Source organism: Canis lupus, chromosome 11 (genome assembly GCF_011100685.1).
Source record: "Canis lupus familiaris isolate Mischka breed German Shepherd chromosome 11, alternate assembly UU_Cfam_GSD_1.0, whole genome shotgun sequence".
Lineage (NCBI taxonomy): Eukaryota > Metazoa > Chordata > Mammalia > Carnivora > Canidae > Canis > Canis lupus.
In genome coordinates this window covers 54,271,526-54,293,402 of record NC_049232.1, presented here as the reverse complement: position 1 = coordinate 54,293,402, position 21,877 = coordinate 54,271,526, and the positions used below count along the sequence as shown (strand labels likewise).

The window sequence follows — 21,877 nt, the reverse complement described above, 5'->3', positions numbered from 1 at the left end:
TCTAATGGGCTGTTAATACAGGGCACTTCTTGTGATCCCAGGGTGCCGTCGCTGGGCAGCTACATTGTCTGAGCCAGGGAAGAAGGCCTCCTCTCTACAGAAACCTAGAAAGACCAAGGAGCTTGGCCAGTGAAAGGGAGGAGTGTGGAGAGAGCTTTCTAGGCAGAGGCCACAGGAACAAAGACCCCAAAATGAGAGCATCCCAATGAGGGAAGGACAGAAGCTGAGAGCTGAAGGAGAGGTACACGGAGTTCTGAGTAGGGAAGGGGCACCATCAGGTTGGTATGTTAGATCGTTCTGGTGATGGAATGAAGCACAAATGTAAGTTAATAAATGTGTCCTTCATCAAAAAAACAAAAACAGCATCGCAGCCATTGGAGCCTACCTGGCCCAGGTGAAGAACAGCACTCCAGCACCTACCTCTTCTCTTTTACTTCCAAATCCAGGCCTCTTTTCCAAACCTCTCTCCTCAGAGGCTGTCTTTGAAAGGCCTCCTAACCAATCTGCAACATCTCTTTTCTCTCAGTGCCTCAAAGATCTCTTTTCTCTCGGTGCCCCAGCTCCTCTGCCACCCAGATCCAGGCTGAGTTAGCCCTTTATTCTTTGGGGTCTGCTTCCCCACCCGTCTCCACTCTAGACACAGTGTACCAAATTCTGCCTTTGGATAAGCACCATTAGGGAAAAAATGGATAAAAAAGTGAAAAGTTCTCAAGCCACTATGGAAAGAAAGTAAGCCTCCAAAAAATTCAAGTGTTGTACCTGTCCACATTATTACAACTCCAGTGCATCTACAATGATCTCTAGAGTTTAGTTTTTTTAATTGTGTGTTATAAATAAAGATTAATAACCAAATTACTCTCCCTAAAGCAAATTATTATGGACTAAGGGAGGCACCTGGCAGAAAGGAAAATAAGAACTCAACCCTCTTGGCCAGTGTGTATAGATTTTGCCCATGGAATTTTTTCCTTTCCGTCTCTGTGTCCTAGCTGCCAATGCCAGAAGCATCTGCTTTTTCAGGAGATTTAATGGGTAAACAATTTTACCTTTTGACTCCTGGGTCCCCACTCTGCCCAGGTTCCCATTCTGATTGCTCTTCTCCTTCAGCCTTCCTTGTCTGCTGGCTGTTTAAATGTCAATGCTCCTCATGTCCCTTCTTGATCTCTTTTACCTCTTCCCTCTCACTGAGCAATTCTATCAGATGCATGGCTTCATCCTTCTTCTGTGCTCCAAACCCAGAAACCTAATTGCCAGCTGGACATCTCCTGAATCCTCTTCAGGTGCCCCAGTCTCAAAAGAGCCACAACTAAACCACAACTTTCCCCCTAAACTGCCCCTTCTGCATTGCTTCCATATCTCTAATGGTAGTGGCACTTAAACCTAAACCAGGGGGGATTTCTAGACTCTTCCTTCTTCCTGGCCCTCATTATCTTACTGGTAGCTAAGTCCAGTCAACACTGTTTCCATAACACATCTTATCCATGTCTCCTCCTCTTCATCTTGCTTGCTGCCTGTGCCTTACTTAGGTGAGGCCTCACCATCAAAGCTGAAGTCTATGCCTCTAGTCTAGTCTATTTGCAATTCCTCTTCCACATGCTGCCAGGGATCTTTTCAAATCACAAATCTGGCAAGTCACTCTCCTGCTTGAGAGACCTTCATTGTCTCTTCTCGACCCTGTGATAAAATCCTAAGTGCTTAGCGTGGCATGAAGCCCTCAGTAATCTGACTTGATATGGCTATAGCGCTGTCTAGACATCATTCTATTACCTTACAGCAAATACCTTACGTTCCTAGGGCACATCATATTTCACAATTGTAAAAATAGCTACGATTTATTAATGTACTACTGTGTGCCAGGCACTGTGTTAAGTGCTTTACACATAGCATTTCATGTAGGAAAGCCATGGAGTGTAGTGCTAAAATATACAGTCTCGAGCCAAACTGCCTTTCCTCAACTCCCAACACAGCCTCTTGTTAAGCCGTGTCAGTGTGAGAAGGTTCTACAACCCCTCCGTTTTCCGTTTCTTCCTCTGCAAAGGGAGCATAGGTAAGAATACCTGAAATCTAGGGATCTTCTGAAAAGAGTGACTAGAGATGTAACAGTGTTCATTGTCTGCTACCCAGCACTTAGTCGTGCTTATAATCAGTGTACCTGGTGAGGACACCCATGCTCCTTTTTCACAGAAGGAAACTGAGGCTCCAGGCAGTGCAGTCATTCATGTAAGACTCCACAGCCCATCAACAGCTGCACGGGGCCTCACTGGGGATTTTAAATCCCCCCACAACTAAGTGCTTTGCAGAAGCTGATGCCTCACCCTAGAAGGCTTTCTCTTTCCCCACTTTACCTACAACTTGCTGGACAAACTCTTCCTCCTTTAAAGATTTTATTTTATTTACTTATTTATTCATGAGAGAGGCAGAGACATAGGCAGAGGGAGAAGCAGGGTCCCTGTGGGGAGCCTGATGTGGGATTTGATCCCAGGACCATGAGATCATGCCTGAGCTGAAGGCAGACACTCAACCACTGAGCTACCCAGGCATCCCACTCTTCTTCCTTTAAATCCTGGTGAAAAATATCTTCTCCTCTATAAGGTCTTCCCAGCCCCTCCTTCGTGGCTGTACTGTGTTTGGGCTGTTCTTCAAATAAAGTACCAAGCACACTACATTACAATGATTTATTTACATATCTGTCTTCTTGAAACCTCCTTGAGAAAGACAATTATCTTATTTATTTTTATCTTCCTAGGACTCTATAGATATTTGTTGAATGAATAAATAAGTCGATGAATAAAATATACATAAGCTTCTCAAAAGAACTTTACCCTAACAGCTGTCATTTCACTCTAGATCACTTTTAATCTCTGTTTTTGTCACTCTGAAGTCCTTTTTGTTGAGAGAATACCATCAAATGATCCAATATTAACATAGAGCAAGATACAGCAAGACTGAAATTTCTCATATGGCTATTTGATCACGCCTTGTCCCTCTCAGATGTCTCTCCTTTTTTTAGTGACACTATGTAATAACCCATAATGAGAAGCTGTGTTGCATCCTAATGAGACTTCCTGACTAAAAACATCTGAGGTTTGAATTTATTTCCCATAAGTACCATTTCAGCTAAAAGTTTTGCTTTCTCTATGGCATGAGTGTGCCATTTGTTATCTGCTAAGTGCCCATACCTTCCCCTTCTCCATATTAATCTCCTTTGCATTCAAATAATTCTGAGAGCTGACTTAATAGTAAGCTTTTCTATATAATTTCCTTCTTGGAATGCCTAACTCTTCCTGATTTTATATCTATTGTTCCCAAAATAGAATAGTTTACTGCTTCAAATTTCAGATTTACTGCCTATAGTGATTTAGGATGAGTTTCTGCTCTTCCTCTGAATGATCAAATTCCTTATGGCTAAAAAAATTTTTTTAAACCTTTCCCTATCATTTTGTATGGAGTAGTGTTTTTACAGTAGATGTTAGAAACTTCTTTTTTTTTTTGTTTACTTTTTTAAAAATGTTATTTATTTATGAGAGAGAGAGAATGAGAGAGAGAGAGGGAGAGGCAAAGACAAAGGCAGAGGGAGAAGCAGGCTCCATGTAGGGAGCCCGATGTGGGACTCGATCCCTGGTCTCCAGGATCACACCCTGGGCCAAAGGCTGGCGCTAAACCGCTGAGCCACCAAGGAATCCCAATGTTAGAAACTTCTGTTTTGTATACCAGTACACAAGTATACAGTACACCAATACTTGTATACACAAATACATTGGCAATTTTAATGCCTTCGTGTTAAATTAATGAGAGGCAGTGCAGGTCAAAAATGTGAACAGTGGTCTGGGAAACAGGGTAAACTAGTACCATTTTGCTACTTGCCCAAGTCCTATTACTCTTCAGGCTACAGAAGACAAGAGAAGTGAGACTGAATGACCTTGGTGGTTTCTTTCAGATCTAAAATGATATGATTCCTTAATAGGCCTCCAAGAGGTCATTCATCCAACATTGTTGACTGCCAGCTATGGACTTGTGCCTTGTGTTATAAACACAAATGCAGACTGGATAGGGAATGCAATGGTTTGGTTATGAGAGTGTTATTATACCACAAAAACTAAATACCTATCTTTAATATTCAAGACCTACTTAATACTGAACTATAACAAAGGCAGTTACTTTGAAACTAGGATGAGCCAAAGGTCATGAACTGTTGGAGTACTTCAGGAAGACCATTAGGAGTAGCTCTATAGGAGATCCAAGGCTGCACTTATGGTGAGCTGCTTGTAGAAAAGCAGTGTCCTGTTCTAAAACCCAGTTCTGTCCTTACCCTGCTGTGTGGCTAGGGGAAAGTCACATCACCTCTCTGAGATACTATCTTCTTCTCTGTAAAAGGAGAGAATGATACCTTATAGACCAAGATCTCTTGAACTCCAAACTGAACGATTATTTGAGAATAAGGAAGCTAAAGTGTCATCTCCTCAGAAAGAGAGGTTCAGCTATTCTCTGCAAAAGAAACTGGGTGCTTATCATGAGGATTATATTACCTCTTGAGAACAAGTAAATTGTTGCTCTATAGAGAGAAATGATGACATAAAAACAACATGTTCTTACTCCCAAGATTAGAATCCTAGAGGACACAGGAGCGGACATTCACCACTCACTTCTTAAAAATGAACTCTCCAGCTCACTGCAAAATACAATGAATAAAGAGTTAGGTGAGAGAGTCCATTTTCTGTGTATTAGTGAAGAGAGCCCTGTCTCCCAGTACTCTCCAAACTGTGCCTGACTCCTTATCACACTCATGCTCCTAAATATGGCCCATTTTTACTTTATTAGGAGGATTGGGGGATGGGGATGTAGAAAGTATGTCTCCTCTCTGGACTGCTTCCTTAGTTCTCCAATCAGCCTTGTCTGCTTACATTTCTTTCCCTATTCCTAATCATATTCTCTGCTTCTTGATAAAGAAAGTGATATTCTACTCTATTGCTAATGGCAATGGATTTCATGACTGGGTTGGGAACAGAGGGAAAGGATGGGATAGAGCCAGGAATGATTATCACAATTTTTTGAAAATATTTGAATTCTTTATGTGTCCTGTCAGACAAGTTTTAAATCTCATTCCCCAGATGATAAATCTTTCAGTGTTCTAAGGAACAGCTTTGGAAATAGAAGTGGTTTCAGCATCTATTTCCTTTTTTAATTCTTTTTAAAATTCTCTATTTCTCTATTGGTGCAGCTTTTGGGAGATCAGTTCCAATGGCATGCCCTTGGTGTTATAGCCAGTGTCTAGCATGGCCCTACTCTGGTCTTGCCACTACATCTGCTCCAACTACCACAGGCTGGATTCTGCTTTAAATCACACTACTTCTCTACTCCCCATAGCCCAAGAGGCAGATGCCACCATCCCTCCATCATCACTTTCTTCAGCTCCTATACTTTTCAAAGCACTTTACCATTTGTAAAACCCCAGACAAAGTAAACATCTCACTTTATTCTCTCAATAGCTCCTTAAGTTATGCAACACAAACATTATTATCCCCATTTTACAGGAGTATAAGCTGAGACAAGCTTAGAGAAGTCAAATGATTTATATGAGGTCACAGCTAACAAACAGGATTCAAATTCAAGTTTATCTGGGTAACAGAGCTCTATCCTTGCAGGGAGGAAGATGGCTGCAACACAATCATAATATGGAGAAATTTCATAAATCATTTTAGGGTGACTATCCAGGGGGTCCTCTAAAGATGTGGTCCTGCATCCTATAACTGACTCCCTTTCTTAGCCAGCTCCATATACAGGTAAGTCATGCTGGGAGACATATAATGAATGGAGAGGGTAGGATGTGAGGGCCTAGAGCTAGAACATAAAAGAGATGTCACATATACCCAGGGAGACTGAACCAGTGCAGGACTGGTGGAGGATGCTGTCTCTGCCACACTGTTTAAAACTGTGGGGAGGACCAACTCCCAGGGGCCTGGAAAGTACCTGTCTTGCTAGTGAGTCTCCAGTGAAGCCTTTTGATTCTGGGGCCACCTGAGAGGCCCAGCTGGCTTTAACAGAGTGGGACCCTTTCACAGGTGAGTAGAAACTCTCCCTGCCCACTTGCTGCTCATAGCCCTGAGGGAAAACCCCTACCTTGGCTGAAGTCTATCTTCCTAGAGGGGAATGTCACAGTTGGGCCAAACTACCCCTCCCAGGGCCACTACTAGCTCATACAGCACCTTTATGTGGATTAGAAAAAAAGCATCTCCTCCTCAGATGCCTTTGTGAAAACAAGAAAATAATGTTCCCTTCCTTCAGGCAGATGTAGCTCCACACCATGGTATACAATCAGCAAGTGGATTTTAGTTCCTACTGATCCTCTCAACCAGGTACCCTTGTATAGTGTAGACAACCTATACAATGGCACACAGAAGCCCAACCCTCCCCTATTCATATTGAGATGTCTGAAGATCCTAGAAGCCTCTGCCATCTCACCTCAGCATGGTAGGCCCAGCTGACCAGCCTCGTTCATGACTAGGCCACTGGAGAAGCATCAGCTTCCTTTGCTTTCATGATTGCTACACTGTTGCTACCCAAAAGGCCATCGTATCCTGATTTGCCCAGGTGCCAACATGAGTGGCCAAAGCAGATCAGAGATCATTTAAGGAGACTCCATAGCTTGAAGGAAGAAGACCAAGCTAAATAGCTAGAGGAGATTACGCATATTGAGATAGGTTTAAAAGAAAAAGTAAGCTTTTAAAATAAGAATTCTGAGGGGAGCCCCGGTGGTACAGTGGTTTGGCGCCGCCTTCAGCCCAGGGCGCGATCCTGGGGACCTGGTATCGAGTCCCATGTCAGGCTCCCTGCGTGGAGCCTGCTTCTCCCTCTGCCTGTGTTTCTGCGCACCGCCCCCGCCCCCATGAATAAATAAAATCTTAAAAATAAATAAATAAAAAATAAAATAAAATAAGAATTCTGAGATTCAAGTAGAGATTAAAAAGACAGAATCAGAATGAAGACACATGGTTTTGGGAAGTTAAAAAGACAATTTCTAAATTTAAACATTTTAATTGTGGAAGTGAAAAATAGAATGAACACCACTGAAAATTGGTTTAATGACCTGAAAGATGAAAAAGGAGAACAACCCCACCAAACCAAAAATACAAAGAAATGGAAGTTATGAGTGAAAAGGTTAAAACCATGGCTGATATATCTAGGAGAGATAAACATAATAGAGCAGCAAATGGAGCAAAATTAATAAGGGGGTGAAGCAATCATCAAAGAAGTAAAAGAAGGGATCCCTGGGTGGCGCAGCAGTTTGGCGCCTGCCTTTGGCCCAGGGCACAATCCTGGAGACCCGGGATCGAATCCCACATCGGGCTCCCGGTGCATGGAGCCTGCTTCTCCCTCTGCCTGTGTCTCTGCCTCTCTCTCTCTCTCTCTCTCTCTGTGACTATCATAAAAAAAATAAATAAAAAATAAATAAAACAAAGAAGTAAAAGAAGAAAACTTTAGGGATTTTAAGCAACTTGAATTTTCAGCTAGAAAAAAGACATTGAATGCTATTCAGCAGTAATTTTAAAACACATACCATACCTAGGGAGGCACCTTGCTGGCTCACTTGGTGGAGCATGAGACTCTTGATCTCAGGGTGGTGAGTTCAAGCCTCACAATGAGTGTGGAGATTACTTAAAAATTAAAATAATAAAATAAAAAAATAAAATAAAATAAAATAAAATAAAATAAAATAATAAAATAAAATAAAATAAAATAAATAAAATAAAATAAAATAATAAAATAAAATAAATAAAAAATAAAATAAAAAAATAAAATAAAATCATATACCTAGGACTTCCAGTTCTGGATAAGATAGAGGAACATATTTCTCCCTATTCTTCCTGTTAAATATAGCTAAACCCTCTAGACACATGTGTAAAACAAACATAAGGAAATTCTGAATGATGGAGAGAATGCAAACCAGCCAGGCACCTCAGGGCTCAAAAAACAACATGGCAACAAATTCCGTGGATTTTCTTTTTGCATCCTATATATCCCCAACGAGGCACTAGAGAAGCCCACAATTAGGAAATGCCAAAGGGCACAGACTTTTTTTTAAAAAGGCCTCAAGAAAAGTCTGATTTCCGTAGCCAAAGGGATGGGAAAGAGCAGCCCAACAAGACAGAAGTCTTTGTGACAACATGTACCCCATTCCAGCCAAACACTAGAGTAAAAAATTACACACAGTGGTCCTACTCCCACTCTCCCACCCCTGGTCAGTGGAGGCTAAGTAGAGAACGTGAATGTTCACCCCTGCCCTGAGGTCACAAGACACATCTCCCACTCTGCCCCAGGGTGGTATCAGCAGAAGCTGAGTGGGGATTTGGACTTCCATCCCCACCCAGTGGTCACAAGGCACGGTTCTCTTTCCCTACCAGGACAGTGTCTGCCAAGGCCTGCTAAAACAGAATTCAAATAAGATCCAGAATCTCATAACATAATACCCAAAATGTCCAGAATACAATTTTAAAAATCACTTATCATACCAAGAACCAGAAAAATCTCACCTTGAATGAAGGAAAGACAACAGATACCAAAATGGAGAAGCTGCAGATGCTAGAATGATCTGACAATGTTTTTAAAGTGGCCATCCTAAAAATGCTTCAATAAGCAATCATGAGTTCTCAGATGAAAACATAGGAAATATCAACAAAGAAACAGATGTTATTTTTAAAAAATAATGACATGGAAATGATATAACTGGAAAATACAACAAAAGAAATTAAAAACTCTCTGGATAGGGCAGCCTGGTGGCTCAGCGGTTTAGCACCGCCTTTGACCCAGGACGTGATCCTGGAGACCCAGGATCAAGTCCCACGTTGGGCTCCCTGCATGGAGTCTGCTTCTCCCTCTGCCTGTGTCTCTGCCTCTCTCTCTCTGTGTCTCTCATGAATAAATAAATAAAATCTTTAAAAAAAAAAAAAAAAAAACCTCTCTGGATATACTCAATAGTAAAGCAGAGGTAACAAAGGATAAAATCGGTGAATTTAAGGGAAGATTAATAAAATACAACCCATTCAAGCAACTAAGAAAAATATATTGGGGGAAAAAAGAACAGAGTTCAGCTAAGACTCATAAGAGTTTCAGAAGGGCAAGAGAGACAAAGCAGGACTGAAAAAGCAGTTGAAGAAATAATAGCTGAAAATTCCCCAAATTTGGCAAAAGACAAAAGTCTAGTTCGAAGAAGTAGTTGTGCAAATTCCAGAAGGGATAAACACAAAGAAACAGAAATTCACATCAAGGCATCATAATTATACTTCTGTAAACTAATGACAAGAAAAATTTAAAAGTCTGATAGCAGAGAGAAATGACAAATGGCTTATAGAGGACTGTCTATTAGAACACCAATTCCAATGACAGCCAAATTCTCATTTGAAATGGAGGCCAGAGGAAGTGGTGCAATGTTTTTCAAGTGCTGAAAGAAAATCAGCATCAACTTAAAATTCTATATCCAGCAAAAAAATATCCTTCAGAAATAAAAGTGAAAAACTAAGGGAAATTATGACCAATAAAGCTTCCCTGAAAAGATGACTAGGGGTAATTCTTCAAACACAAAAGCAATGATAAAAGAAGGAAACTTAAAAAAGAAAAAAAAAAAGAAGGAAACTTGGAATATCAGAAATAAAGAAAGAATGACAGAAAGAATAAAAATATTGGTTAGTGTAATAAAATGTCATTTTCCTCTTGAGTTTTCTGATTTATGTTTGGTATTGGAAACAAAAATTATAATATTGTTAGATGTTTTCAATGTATATAATATTTAAGATAATCAGGACACCTGGGTGGCTCAGCGGTTAAGAGTCTGCCTTCGGCTTAAGGAGTGATCCTGGAGGTCCAGGATCGAGTACCACATCAGGCTCCCTACATGGAGCCTGCTTCTCCCTCTGCCTTTGTCTCTGCCTCTCTCTTTCTGTGTCTCTCATGAATAAACAAATAAAATCTTTTAAAAATTTTTTTGAATTATTTAAGACAATCATATTAAAAAGGAGAGAGGGTAAAGGGACCTAAATGTGCATTTCACTTGAAGTGGTAAAATGTCAGCATCAGTAAACTGTGCTAAGTTATATTTGACAAAAAAATGTAACTTTATATTTGACTAAAAAACTATACAGAAATACACTAAAAAACATTATAGACAATTCAAATTGGAATTCTAAAAAATTGCTCAAGTAATTCACAGGGAAGCATGCAAGATAGGAATGGAAAATAGGGGACAAACAAAATAAATAATTAAATGTCAGACTTAAGTCCTAATATTTCAATAATTACAGTAGATGTAACTAGTCTAAATATACCAATTAAAAGACAGAGATTGGCAGAACAGAGTTTTAAAAACATGCCCTGGTGAAATTCCTGAACTCCAAGAACAAAGCATTAAGATCCTAAGCTTCCAGGCAATGTGAATAGCTTACTTATGAAGGAAAGAGAGTCACCCAGAATTATTTTGTGGACCCCACAAACTGCCCTTGTTAAAATTTATTGAAACCTAATATTTGTTAGTCAATGTTCTTTTTTTTGAAACAAAAGATTTTATTTATTTATTCATGAGAGACACAGAAAGAGAGAGAGGCAGAGACACAGGCAAAAGGAGAAGCAGGCACCCTGATGTGGGACCCAATCCCAGGTCTCCAGGATCACGCCCTCGGCCAAAGGCAGGCACCCAACCGCTGAGCCACCCATATGGCTCATGGGTGTCAATGTTAGTCAATGTTCTAAGCAGTTCATGTCATCTCATTTTTTAATTCTATGTGATATATGTTATTAGGTCCCCTGTTATATAGATGAGGAGACTTTCCCAAGGTCATTTAATTAGAATCTAAGACCTTAGATTCAAACCCAGGAAAGAAATGAACAAAACTAAAGAGTGACTATAAGTTAGCTCCCTGAATAAGAGAGCAAGAAGAGAACTCCCAGACAGTGAACAACATACTGGAAGATTCCAAGGATGGAAAGGAAAACCTATTATATGCCAGGTATTTTTTTTTTTTTTTAGATTTTATTCATTTATTCATGATAGAGAGAAAGAGAGAGAGAGGCAGAGACACAGGCAGAGGGAGAAGCAGGCTCCACGCCAGGAGCCCAACACGGGACTCCTTCCTGGGACTCCAGAATCACGCCCTGGGATGAAGGCAGGCACTGAACCGCTGAGCCATCCAGGGATCCCCATGCCGGGTATTTTAAATACACTATTAATTATGGCAAAACCCCAACAAACAGGTATTAGAGTGTTCCTTTTGCTGATGAAGAGATTCAGCAAAGTTAAATAACTTGATCAAAATAATCCAGTAGCAGGTGATAGTCATAACTTAAATCTGGGTCAGCCACCATCCGCTATTGGGTTGACAAGCCAGAAAGGCTCTTAGGACATATTTCCCATGATGGTTGTCTTTGTCATTCCATAGTTTCCCTGTAGTGTCCCAGAAATTAAAACTTTAAAGAGAAAAGGATCTGTCCTACCTTTCTTGGTGATTTTAGCAAGCCCACTGGGTCTGAGTGTCATCTATAAAAGAAAGAATTGAGCTACATCAGTGTTTTTGTTTTTAATTTAACTTAATTTAAAGTAAACTCTATGCCTGACATGGGGCTTAAACCCACGACCCTGAGATCAAGAGTCTCATGACTGAGCCAGCCAGGTGCCCCTATGGCACCTTGACTTTTTAAATATCTTAATTTTTTTTTAAGATTTTAAGTAATCTCCACACCCAGCATGCACAATCTACCAGCTAAGCCAGCCAGAAGCCCCTAGTATTTTTCTAACTTTGGTGAAGGGTAGACCAGTAGAATCCTTTATTCAATTCAAAGCCTATTAAATAGAAGCTCAATGTAGAAGACAGGTATAAGCAGAGCAAATCTGACTGAAGGGAGATCTAGGGGCAGTGCTAGCCTACACCCTCTTCAGTTAAAACACTCTTTTACAACCATGAATTCTGGAAGTAGTTCATGGAGAAACCCTGGACACAGGGGAGTGTGTTGGAGGCATTCTCTTCCATCTTCAGTGTAGGATAGGGAGAGAGATTGATGACCTAGATTTTGTTAAAAACAAGGCTTTATTCATGTTTTGTTACGATGGACTACGTACCGAGACATTGTGTCTTAGTCTTTTCTTTGAATCAGGGATGCTCTGGGAAGGATCCGGGCCATGGATTCAGACGTGGCTTGAATACCAGCTCTTGCTCTTGTTAGTTTTGTGACCTTGGACAACTAATGTAACCTTTCAGTTTTCACATCATAATAAACAGATAATACTGACCTTGGGGAGTGTTGTGGGGATCAAATTAAATAAGGATAAAGCACCTAGCAGAGAATCAGGGTATTGTAGACATTTGATTAAAAGCAGCTATTATTATACGCTTTGAAACTCCCAGATCTTGGGGCACCTGGGTGGCTCAGTCCACTAAGTGTCTAACTCTTGATTTCATCTCAAGTCATGATATCAGGGTTATGAGATCAAGCCCCACAGTGGGCCTGGCACTGGGTATGGAGTCTGCTTGGGATTCTCTCTTTCCTTCCACGCTTCCCCAACCCCCTTCCCTCTCGGAAAAAATAAAAAGAACCTGCCAGATCTTAACACCTTTTTTTTTTTTTTTTTTTTTTTTTTTTTTTTTTTATGATAGTCACAGAGAGAGAGAGAGAGGCAGAGACACAGGCAGAGGGAGAAGCAGGCTCCATGCACCGGGAGCCCGACGTGGGATTCGATCCCGGGTCTCCAGGATCGCGCCCTGGGCCAAAGGCAGGCGCCAAACCGCTGCGCCACCCAGGGATCCCTGGATCTTAACACTTTAAATCTGCTTTTTCTTTCACAATTTGTGGAGTTTGGGTCTTTCTTCTCTTTTTTTCTTTTCTCTTTTTAAAAGATGTAGATTGATAAATATAAAAAGAGATGAACTTTTTGTGAAAGAATGCTGAAACTACTGTAAATTTAAGTTGTGGATTATGAAAAAACACAATGACACTGAAGAAATATATAACCTAGACCCCGATTAATGACTGTTATACATGCTGATTAGCTTGAAACCAAACAGCAAGCATTCACAAAATTATCCATTATTAAAACATACATTTTTTTCAAAAATAAAAGATCCTTTTCTGATCCTAGTATTGACAAGACAAGGATAACCTGATTTTACAGACCTTCTGTCTTAAAATAAGTGATGTTTTGTGCATCATACAGTTGGGGGCATAGCCTGACCTTCTAAAGCCTACGGTTTATAGAGGCTAAAGTCATGGAAGATTTCCTATAATGGTCCATGAATTCCTGCCACTTTCCATGAAACTTAATGGGAGAACATTTTAGAGCATACTTTGTCAACTGATACTAATGTGTCCATTAGTGTGATTCCAGAGGGAATTTCAGTCTATGCCTAGAGAATGGTCACTTGGGGAACAGAAATAGCTACTTACAGCCACCATCTCCCAACAACTCTGTCCTCTGTCCAGCCTCCTCCTCTTTCAGTCCTACCAGGAAACGACATATAACTAGGTATGTGCCATTAATGGTATCTGCATTGTCCACACTTGAGCCATAATCCCTTAGGGCATATCACCTTGATGTCCTTCAAGACCTTATACAGACAATATCTCATTTGACCTTCACAATACTCCTCTGAGCTAGGTTTTGTTATCCCATTCCACAGATGAGGAAAACAGAAGTACACAACAGTTAAACTATTACTTCGAGGTCAGAGGTTAAGTGGCAGAGCTATGCTTTGTCTAATGCAATGGCCCAGCCCCACGCTGGATGTATAGAGGCATATACTTGGGCTGACTGGGCTCTGTGAATTCCTGTGCTTTGCTAGCCTGATGTGGCCCAAATTAAATACATCCACATTTATTCATTCATTAAAATAACATTGACTAGGAGAGTATGGGTAAGGCATGTGCTATAATGGTGATAGTGTCCTAGAAAGTTCCAGAGCTTTGGAGTCGCTCAGAACACAGATATATGGATATCTTGATTCTCATCAAGTGCTAGGTATTAGTAAGGAGTGCTATGGAGAACACAGGTGAATCACATGGGGTCCTGACCCTCAAACATCTCTGAGGGTTTTTTTGTTGTTGTTGTTAAGATTTTATTTATCTGAGAGAGAGTGAAAGAGATCACAGAGGGAGAAAGAGAAGCAGACTCCCCGTTGAGCACAGAGCCCAACTCAGGCTTGATCAGAAGACCCCAAGACCACTACCTGAGCCAAAGGCAGAGGCCCAACTGACTGAGCCACCCAGGAGCCCCTGAAGTTTAAATAAATTATATGATGATCTGAAAAAATAAAACAGTTGAATCCCTATCTTACTTCTTATATCTTACTCTTCATTTTAAAATAAAATCCAAATGAATCAAATATTTTCATGGTGGAATCAAAAAAGTACTAGAAGAAAATACTGGCTAATGTACAAGAAGGATCATAAACATTAAACAAAAGATCAATAGACATTTTTACATAAAAATTAAAAATCTTGCATGGGGGAAACCAACATAAGCTTAGTCAAAAGATAAATGAAAAGTTAGGGAAAATACGATACAGATAACAAATAAGGGATAAATAAATAAGGTATATATATGCAGTTTCTAAATATATATATATATATATACACATATATATATACACACACATATATATACATATATACAAAGTTTCTAAAAAACAGTAATTAACAGACCAACAACCCTATAAAAAAATGGGCAAAAGATAGGAATAGCTAATTCATGATAAAGCAATTATAAATGGTTCATCTACAAATGGTTCATTTCCATCAAACTCATAAGAGATGGAAATAAAGGCAACACTGAGATATCATGTTATCTAACATAATGGCAAAGATTGGAAGTTTCCTAATACATGTGTTGTTGGAGACGTTGAAAAACAAACTCATGTTTTGTTGGCAGGAGTGTAAATTGCTACATTTTCTCTGAAGGGCAATTTAGCAATATCTATGAAAAATTTTTATTTTTTTTATTTTTTTATTTTTTATGAAAAATTTTTAAATGTGGATCAATAGCAAAACATTTTAAACAACCAAAATGGGGGATCCCTGGGTGGCTCGGCAGTTTAGCGCCTGCCTTTGGCCCAGGGCGCGATCCTGGGGTCCCGGGATCGAGTCCCGCATCGGGCTCCCGGCATGGAGCCTGCTTCTCCCTCCTCCTGTGTCTCTGCCTCTCTCTCTCTCTCTCTCTCTGTCTATCATAAATAAATAAATAAATCTTTAAAAAATAAAAATTAAAAAAAAAACAACCAAAATGCCCATCATAATTATGGCACATGCATTTAATGAAATGCCATATAACTATAAAAAAAGAAAAAGAAAGCTCTTTAGCTACTACCCATTGAAAACAATTTTTATGATATGTTGTTAGTTTTTTTAAAGCAAGGTGCAGGGCAGCCCCCATGGCTTAGCAGTTTGGCGCTGCCTTCGGTCCAGGGTGTGATCCTGGAGACCTGGGATTGAGTCCCACATCAGGCTCCCTGCATGGAGCCTGCTTCTCTCTCTACCTGTGTCTCTGCCTCTCTCTCTCTCATGAATAAATAAATAAAATCTAAAAAAAAAGGCAAGGCACAAAATCACAAATACAATGTGCTACCATTTGCACTTTTAAAAACAGAAAGAAATCAGTATTCAAGAATATATACAAAACCCTTAACACTGGTTGATAAGGGGGAAAAAGAACTAAAAAAGGCTGAAGGACTGGAATGAAAGCTAACCTTTCACACATACCCTTTGTATCTTCTGAATTTTTTAATGTTATTAAATGTTTTTGAACTTTTATATTGAAAAGATCTCTTAACAGTTTCAATTCTAGGAATTAGCTCTACAGAGTATTTACACATGTGTTTCATACATTCAAAGATATTCACTGAAGTATTTTATATAATGGCTGGCAACTGAAAACATCCGAAATGCCTACTAAGAAGAGACCTTCATAGATTATAATTCAGTCATACAAAGAGTTATATACAATCATTAAAAAGAAGTTGGTGGTACTCCATGGATTAATAAAGAATAATCTTAAACCGTTTTGAATAAAAAAGATATATATAGAATAGTCTGTGTCATGTGCTTATAGTATGCATGTATTTATTTTTTTTAATAATAAATTTATTTTTTATCAGTGTTCAATTTGCCAACATACAGAATAACACCCAGTGCTCATCCCGTCAAGTGCCCCCCTCAGTGCCCGTCACCCATTCACCCCCACCCCCCGCCCTCCTCCCCTTCCACCACCCCTAGTTCATTTCCCAGAGTTAGGAGTCTTTATGTTCTGTCTCCCTTTCTGATATTTCCTACCCATTTCTTCTCCCTTCCCTTATATTCCCTTTCACTATTATTTATATTCCCCAAATGAATGAGACCATATAATGTTTGTCCTTCTCCGATTGATTTATTTCACTCAGCATAATACCCTCCAGTTCCATCCACGTTGAAGCAAATGGTGGGTATTTGTCATTTCTAATGGCTGAGGAATATTCCATTGTATACATAAACCACATCTTCTTTATCCATTCATCTTTCGATGGACACTGAGGCTCCTTCCACAGTTTGGCTATTGTGGACATTGCTGCTATAAACATTGGGGTACAGGTGTCCCGGCGTTTCATTGCATCTGCATCTTTGGGGTAAATCCCCAGCAGTGCAATTGCTGGGTCGTAGGGCAGGTCTATTTTTAACTCTTTGAGGAACCTCCACAGTTTTCCAGAGTGGCTGCACCATTTCACATTCCCACCAACAGTGTAAGAGGGTTCCCTTTTTTCTGCATCCTCTCCAACATTTGTGGTTTCCTGCCTTAGTATGCATGTATTTAGACTCCATAAGACCATAGACTATTTCTGGAAGAATATACAAGAAACTACCAATATTGGTTGCCTGGTGGTGGGAAGGGTGGGTAGTTTGGCGGGAGGCAGGGGGCTTGGGACTGACATGTGGCTGAGGGACAGATGTAGGAAGACAATTTCCTTTTCACTGTACATCTCTTTGTGGCTTTGCAATGTTTTTACCATGTGCAAATATTATATAATCAACAAAACAAGTTTTAAGTACATTATGTTTAACTATAAGTGCCTGCTTGGGGCAGCTCCTGGTGGCTCAGCAGCTTAGTGCCGCCTTCAGCCCAGGGTGTGATCCTGGAGACCCCAGATCAAGTCCCACTTTGGGCTCCCTGTGAGGAGTCTGCTTCTCCCTCTGCCTGGGTCTCTGCCTCTCTCTCTCTCTCTCTCTCTCTCTGTCTCTCATGAATAGATAAATAAAATATTTTTAAAAATAAGTGCCTGTTTGTATTGAGTCAAAAGTTGCTTCCCGGTGAGTTCTACCTGTTGATTCAGCTTCTATCATTGGGGTCACTGTAAAGTAGGTTTAACCCCCCTTTCATTCTAGACAGGGGTGATATCTGATACTCTGAGTCCTCACTTCTCCAGCCAGGCTCCCTCAAAATAGTTCTAGGAAAGATCCTTCCTCATCCTTGTCCCAGTCTTTGGACCCTCTCTGATCCCTAGGATTTCTTAGAAAGATCATTACCTAAAGCTGAACACTGCTTTTCATGCAGTGTAGTGGGCTGCTGTCACCTCTCCACTGCTGCTATGACCTTCTCCCTACTGGAGTTTCTGCCTTGGATGGGGAGAGTCAAGCCAGTGGGGAATGGCAGGAATACATTATCCCCCTTTCTTCCAGACCTTGGAGGTGAGGCTAGCCTGGTGCTTTTTCCTTTCTTTTGGGGGGGAGGGGTGTAGTGGTCTTCCTGCACCTTGTTCCCTCTTAACCTGCAGCAGAGTCTGAACCAGAGTTCAGAGTGGCTGAAGGAAGGGGCAGTTTAGAACACAGTGTTCATGAGACATTCATGAAGCATTTAAGAATGAGAAATGCTAAGGTGGTTCAGTTGTGAGGGGCTGTGTTCAGGAAAGCAGCCCCAAGTGATGTTGGGAAGGAGCAAAGTGAATTCACAGCTGGCTTAAAGATGTGTTTATGCATACTGGACTTTCCTTGACTATTGTGGCTCTGCATCAAAATAAGGACGTCTCTGAGCTGCTCTGGGAAGGGCAAGATGGACCTCTATGGTCTCTGCAAACACTTCTACCCTTGATATCATCATGAATTTACCTTACCCCTGGCCTTTCTTTTCTTTTTTATAACGCTTGTTGGGTTTTTTTTTCTGATTATGATAATAATACACATCCATGATAAAAAATTTAGAAAATACAGAAAAGTTTAGAAAAGAAAACCCATAATCTTACTATATATCATCATCTTTTTCTATTTCTGTTTAGTTTGTTTCTTACAAAATTGACTACGTGGCATACAATTTTGTATTCTACTCTTTTGACTGGACATTATAGCCTAACATTTTCCATGTTAACTGTTTTTAAAACCATGATCAGTAATGCTTCAAAATGGTCTTTCATGAAGACATACTGTAATTTATTTAATCATTCACCTATTTTTAGACATTGTTTCCAATTTCCCCCTAAAATTGCTATGATTAACACCTTTGTGCATAAATCAACATCTGCCTCCTTGATTATGTTTTAGAGTAAAATTCCTAAAAGCAGAATTCTTGGGGCAACTTGGTGGTGCATTGGTTAAGCAATCAAATCTTGATATTAACTCAGGTTGTGAACTTGGGGTCATCAGATCAAGTCCCACAACTGCCCCATGACGAGCCCTGCACGGGACTCCATGCTCAGGGTAGAGTCTGCTTCTCTCCCTCTCTCTGCCCCTTTCCTGCCTGCACTCTCTCTCTCTCTCAAAAAAAATGAATCTTCAAAAAAGACATAGATGATAGATAGACGATAGATAGATAGATAGATAGATAGATAGATAGATAGATGTAGAATTCTTGAGTCAAAGGGCTCTTCATACATACTGTTCAACTGCATTCCAGGAGAAATGAATCAATTCGCTGTGCACATACAGGAACCCATTTTGCCTCACATTTGCCAAACTGAGCATCATGAAAAAAAAACTTTTTACTAATTTTATAGGTAACAAAATGATATCTCATCATTTTAAAAATGTATTTGCATTTATGTGATTACCAGTGAAGCTAAAATATGCTTTCATGTGTTTATCGATACCTATCAGTAATTGAATCGGTTTAGGTTTGTGGACTTCGGTCCTCTTTAAATGTTGCTCAGATTTCAGGGGGGTTCTATATAAAGCACCTGCCCAATAGTATTGCCATCAGTACTTAAGCTAATCAGGCAATGTTTTAATTATTAATATTGGGTTTTATATAAGCACCTTTATACTTGCTTTTCTCATGGAGCAGCATTGAGGAACAAACAAAAGGTGTCTAAACAACTGCATGTATATTTAAAAGTACAGATTGCAAGTGCCTTCCATTATCTTCCATGAGGCTAATTGAGCCTAAAAGGATCCTGATATGAAATATCAGCATTACAGAAAATGAATCCTCGTGTTTAGTGGTAAGTGCTCTCCGTAGTAATCAGAATAATTGTATTACAAGTTCTGAAAAGACAAGGAAAGATTCTTTCTATTTCGCTGTGTAGGGGCAGGAGATGAGGCTAGGCAGCAAGGAGTATATGCTTGGCCCTGGGCTGGATCCTAGAATGCCAAGATCCTATCCCTAGCTCAATCTTTGACTCTAGTCTCACTTGTCATGGAACTCAAAACAGGTCTTGGATATTTTAAGGACATCTCTCTCAATTTACAGACAAGGAAACAGAGATTCGGGGTGGGGACAGAAGTCTCTTAGCTGAAGTTATGGGTTTCTTTTCCATGGAAATGACTCCTTTGAAAAGGAAGAAGAATGGACTATCGGTCTGTATGACCAGTTACAGCAGATGCTATACTGGAACAGCGGATATAACTGTGCATCATTTGTTCATCCATAGAGGGGCCCACCCAGCCAGTCCCTCAGATTTCTTCCCAGCTCTGTTCCTCTGTGAGTCATTGATGGGAAGGTTATCTTTGTATCCTGGAGATAGATTGAGTCCCTGTCTGGATAAAATACTTCACAGCCTGTAGTATCTGGAGGAACTAGCCTATGGATAGCTGGACACAGCTACTCACCATTACCAGAAAAACAAATGGAAGGTTCTACTTGTCTTACAGTGTGCCATCTTCACAGTATACGGTAAGCATTTTTAGTTTGCTCACAAACTGCCCTGCAACTTTAAAATCTAGATCCAAATCAGCAAGGGCAGTCTGTCCAGCAAACCCAGAAAAGTAAGTATGAGGCCTTACCACCCATGGGCCTTCGGCTTCTGTAATGGCTGCTGCAGCACCTGCACCCTCCATTCAAAGGGAAGTACTCCTGGGACACATGCAAGGCGGCAGTCTCTGAGCACATGTTCTTGGCAGGTGCATCATGGGACACTCTGCAGCAAACAACTATAGATGAGCTCTGTGACAGAAAGGGGTTATCAATAGTTACAATTCCCCCATGGGGATCTGGAGTTCTTGGAGAAAAAAATCAGCCATATCGGGGAAGATTATGGCTGTTTCCATTCTCTGGGGGCCCATGTAGTACAAGACAAATTCAGCCTATCCTGTGGGCCTCAAGGGCAGAGCCACAACCAATGGGACTGGAGATGGCTCGAAAGCAGAGCTGAAGGCAATAGAAGGAAGACTTCAGGAGTGAAGTCAGACTTCCATATTAGGTTAGGGTTCCTTCCCTCCTGCACTGGCAAAAGTGGGAGTGCCTGACTTTACAACCAACGAAAGCAAAACTAGGCCCTATCAAATGTGGTATTAGTAGATATGACTCAGTGTTATCCATAGAGGGGAGCAACTTGATCTGTAGCCAGCTCTACTCAAATGTGACCCTCCAAAAGTTCTTAACTCCTCTATTTCCTTCCCTTACAAGGAAAATTGGTTCCATGTGAGGTCCCTCTGAGCCCTACAGTTCTCAGTTTATAATCCTACATACTTGTATCCACACCATCCATCCCTTTCTACAGACAGATCACTGTATTGCTCTCATTCAGCTGCATTTCTGAAACACCTGAACACCACCATTCTAACAATCTTTGTCCAAAGTCTTAAAAAAATGTCTCACTTCAGAAAATTTTGCTGAAAAATTCCAGATTATTGTAAGAGTTGAGGAGAGAGGGTATTGGACATTATGTTTTCACAAAGCCAGATGGAGAGCTTTGTTCAATTGTGTACTTCTCTATTAGATTTTGACACTGAATTTTCTTCACAATATAAAAATATGTTTTTGAAAGGTCAGAAAGGTAAAAAGAATTTTCATTAAGGAAAAAAGTTGCCATTTGTCATTTAATTACTAAGAAGACAGAGGTATAAAAGTATTTTTTGACTATGCTTAGAATTCTTAAATAGCCTTAGCTGTTTTCCAGTCTAACTGCCTACTTTTTCAGATGAGATCTAAAGAGATTAAAGTAAGGCAGCAACTGCACATTGCCTACCCAGTATCCATCCTGCACTTCTTCCTTAGTAACAAAGTCCTGGGTATTGTGCCCAACTGAAACTTTACATTTCCTAGTCTGCACCCCGGATAAAGATGCCCATTGGGATTTAATCTCTTGGGAAAAGATTCCCAGGAAAGCTCTTTAATAATGTACCCCCTTTGCCCTTCCCCATTTCTTCCTTCCAGTTATCTGGGATGTGAATAAAATAGCTGGAGCTGTAGCAGCCATTGGGACCATGAGGTGATCTTAAAGATGGAAACCTATGCTAAAGACTAGGGAACAAAAGGACATAAGGAGCTTGAATATATGTTGTGCTCTAGAGTAGCCACTAAAATAATAATTAAAAAATGTATAATTAACAAGTTCAGAGAAGGGAAAAAAGGAATAGTGTATAATAGTTGATTCATCCAAAATAAGGTGAGGAAAACTATAGAAAAGAATATAAAACAGGTGAGACAAATAGAAAACAAATAATAAGATGGTGG

The 21,877-nt window shown here is 40.2% G+C and overlaps 1 protein-coding gene across 5 annotated transcripts in view; it reads right to left on the bottom strand.

Moving 5' to 3' along the window:
- FRMPD1 (FERM and PDZ domain containing 1) overlaps nucleotides 1-21,877 on the bottom strand; it is a 150,279-nt gene that overhangs the window by 91,711 nt on the left and 36,691 nt on the right. For 3 of the 5 annotated variants that reach the window (XM_038552863.1, XM_038552858.1, XM_038552856.1), the window contains 2 exons: nucleotides 20,206-20,365; nucleotides 11,476-11,518 (listed from right to left, as the gene is read on the bottom strand). The gene's annotated coding sequence lies outside the window, so the exon portion shown is untranslated. The remainder of the gene's footprint in view (nucleotides 1-11,475; nucleotides 11,519-20,205; nucleotides 20,366-21,877) is intronic. The other 2 variants (XM_038552855.1, XM_038552859.1) reach the window with 1 other exon arrangement.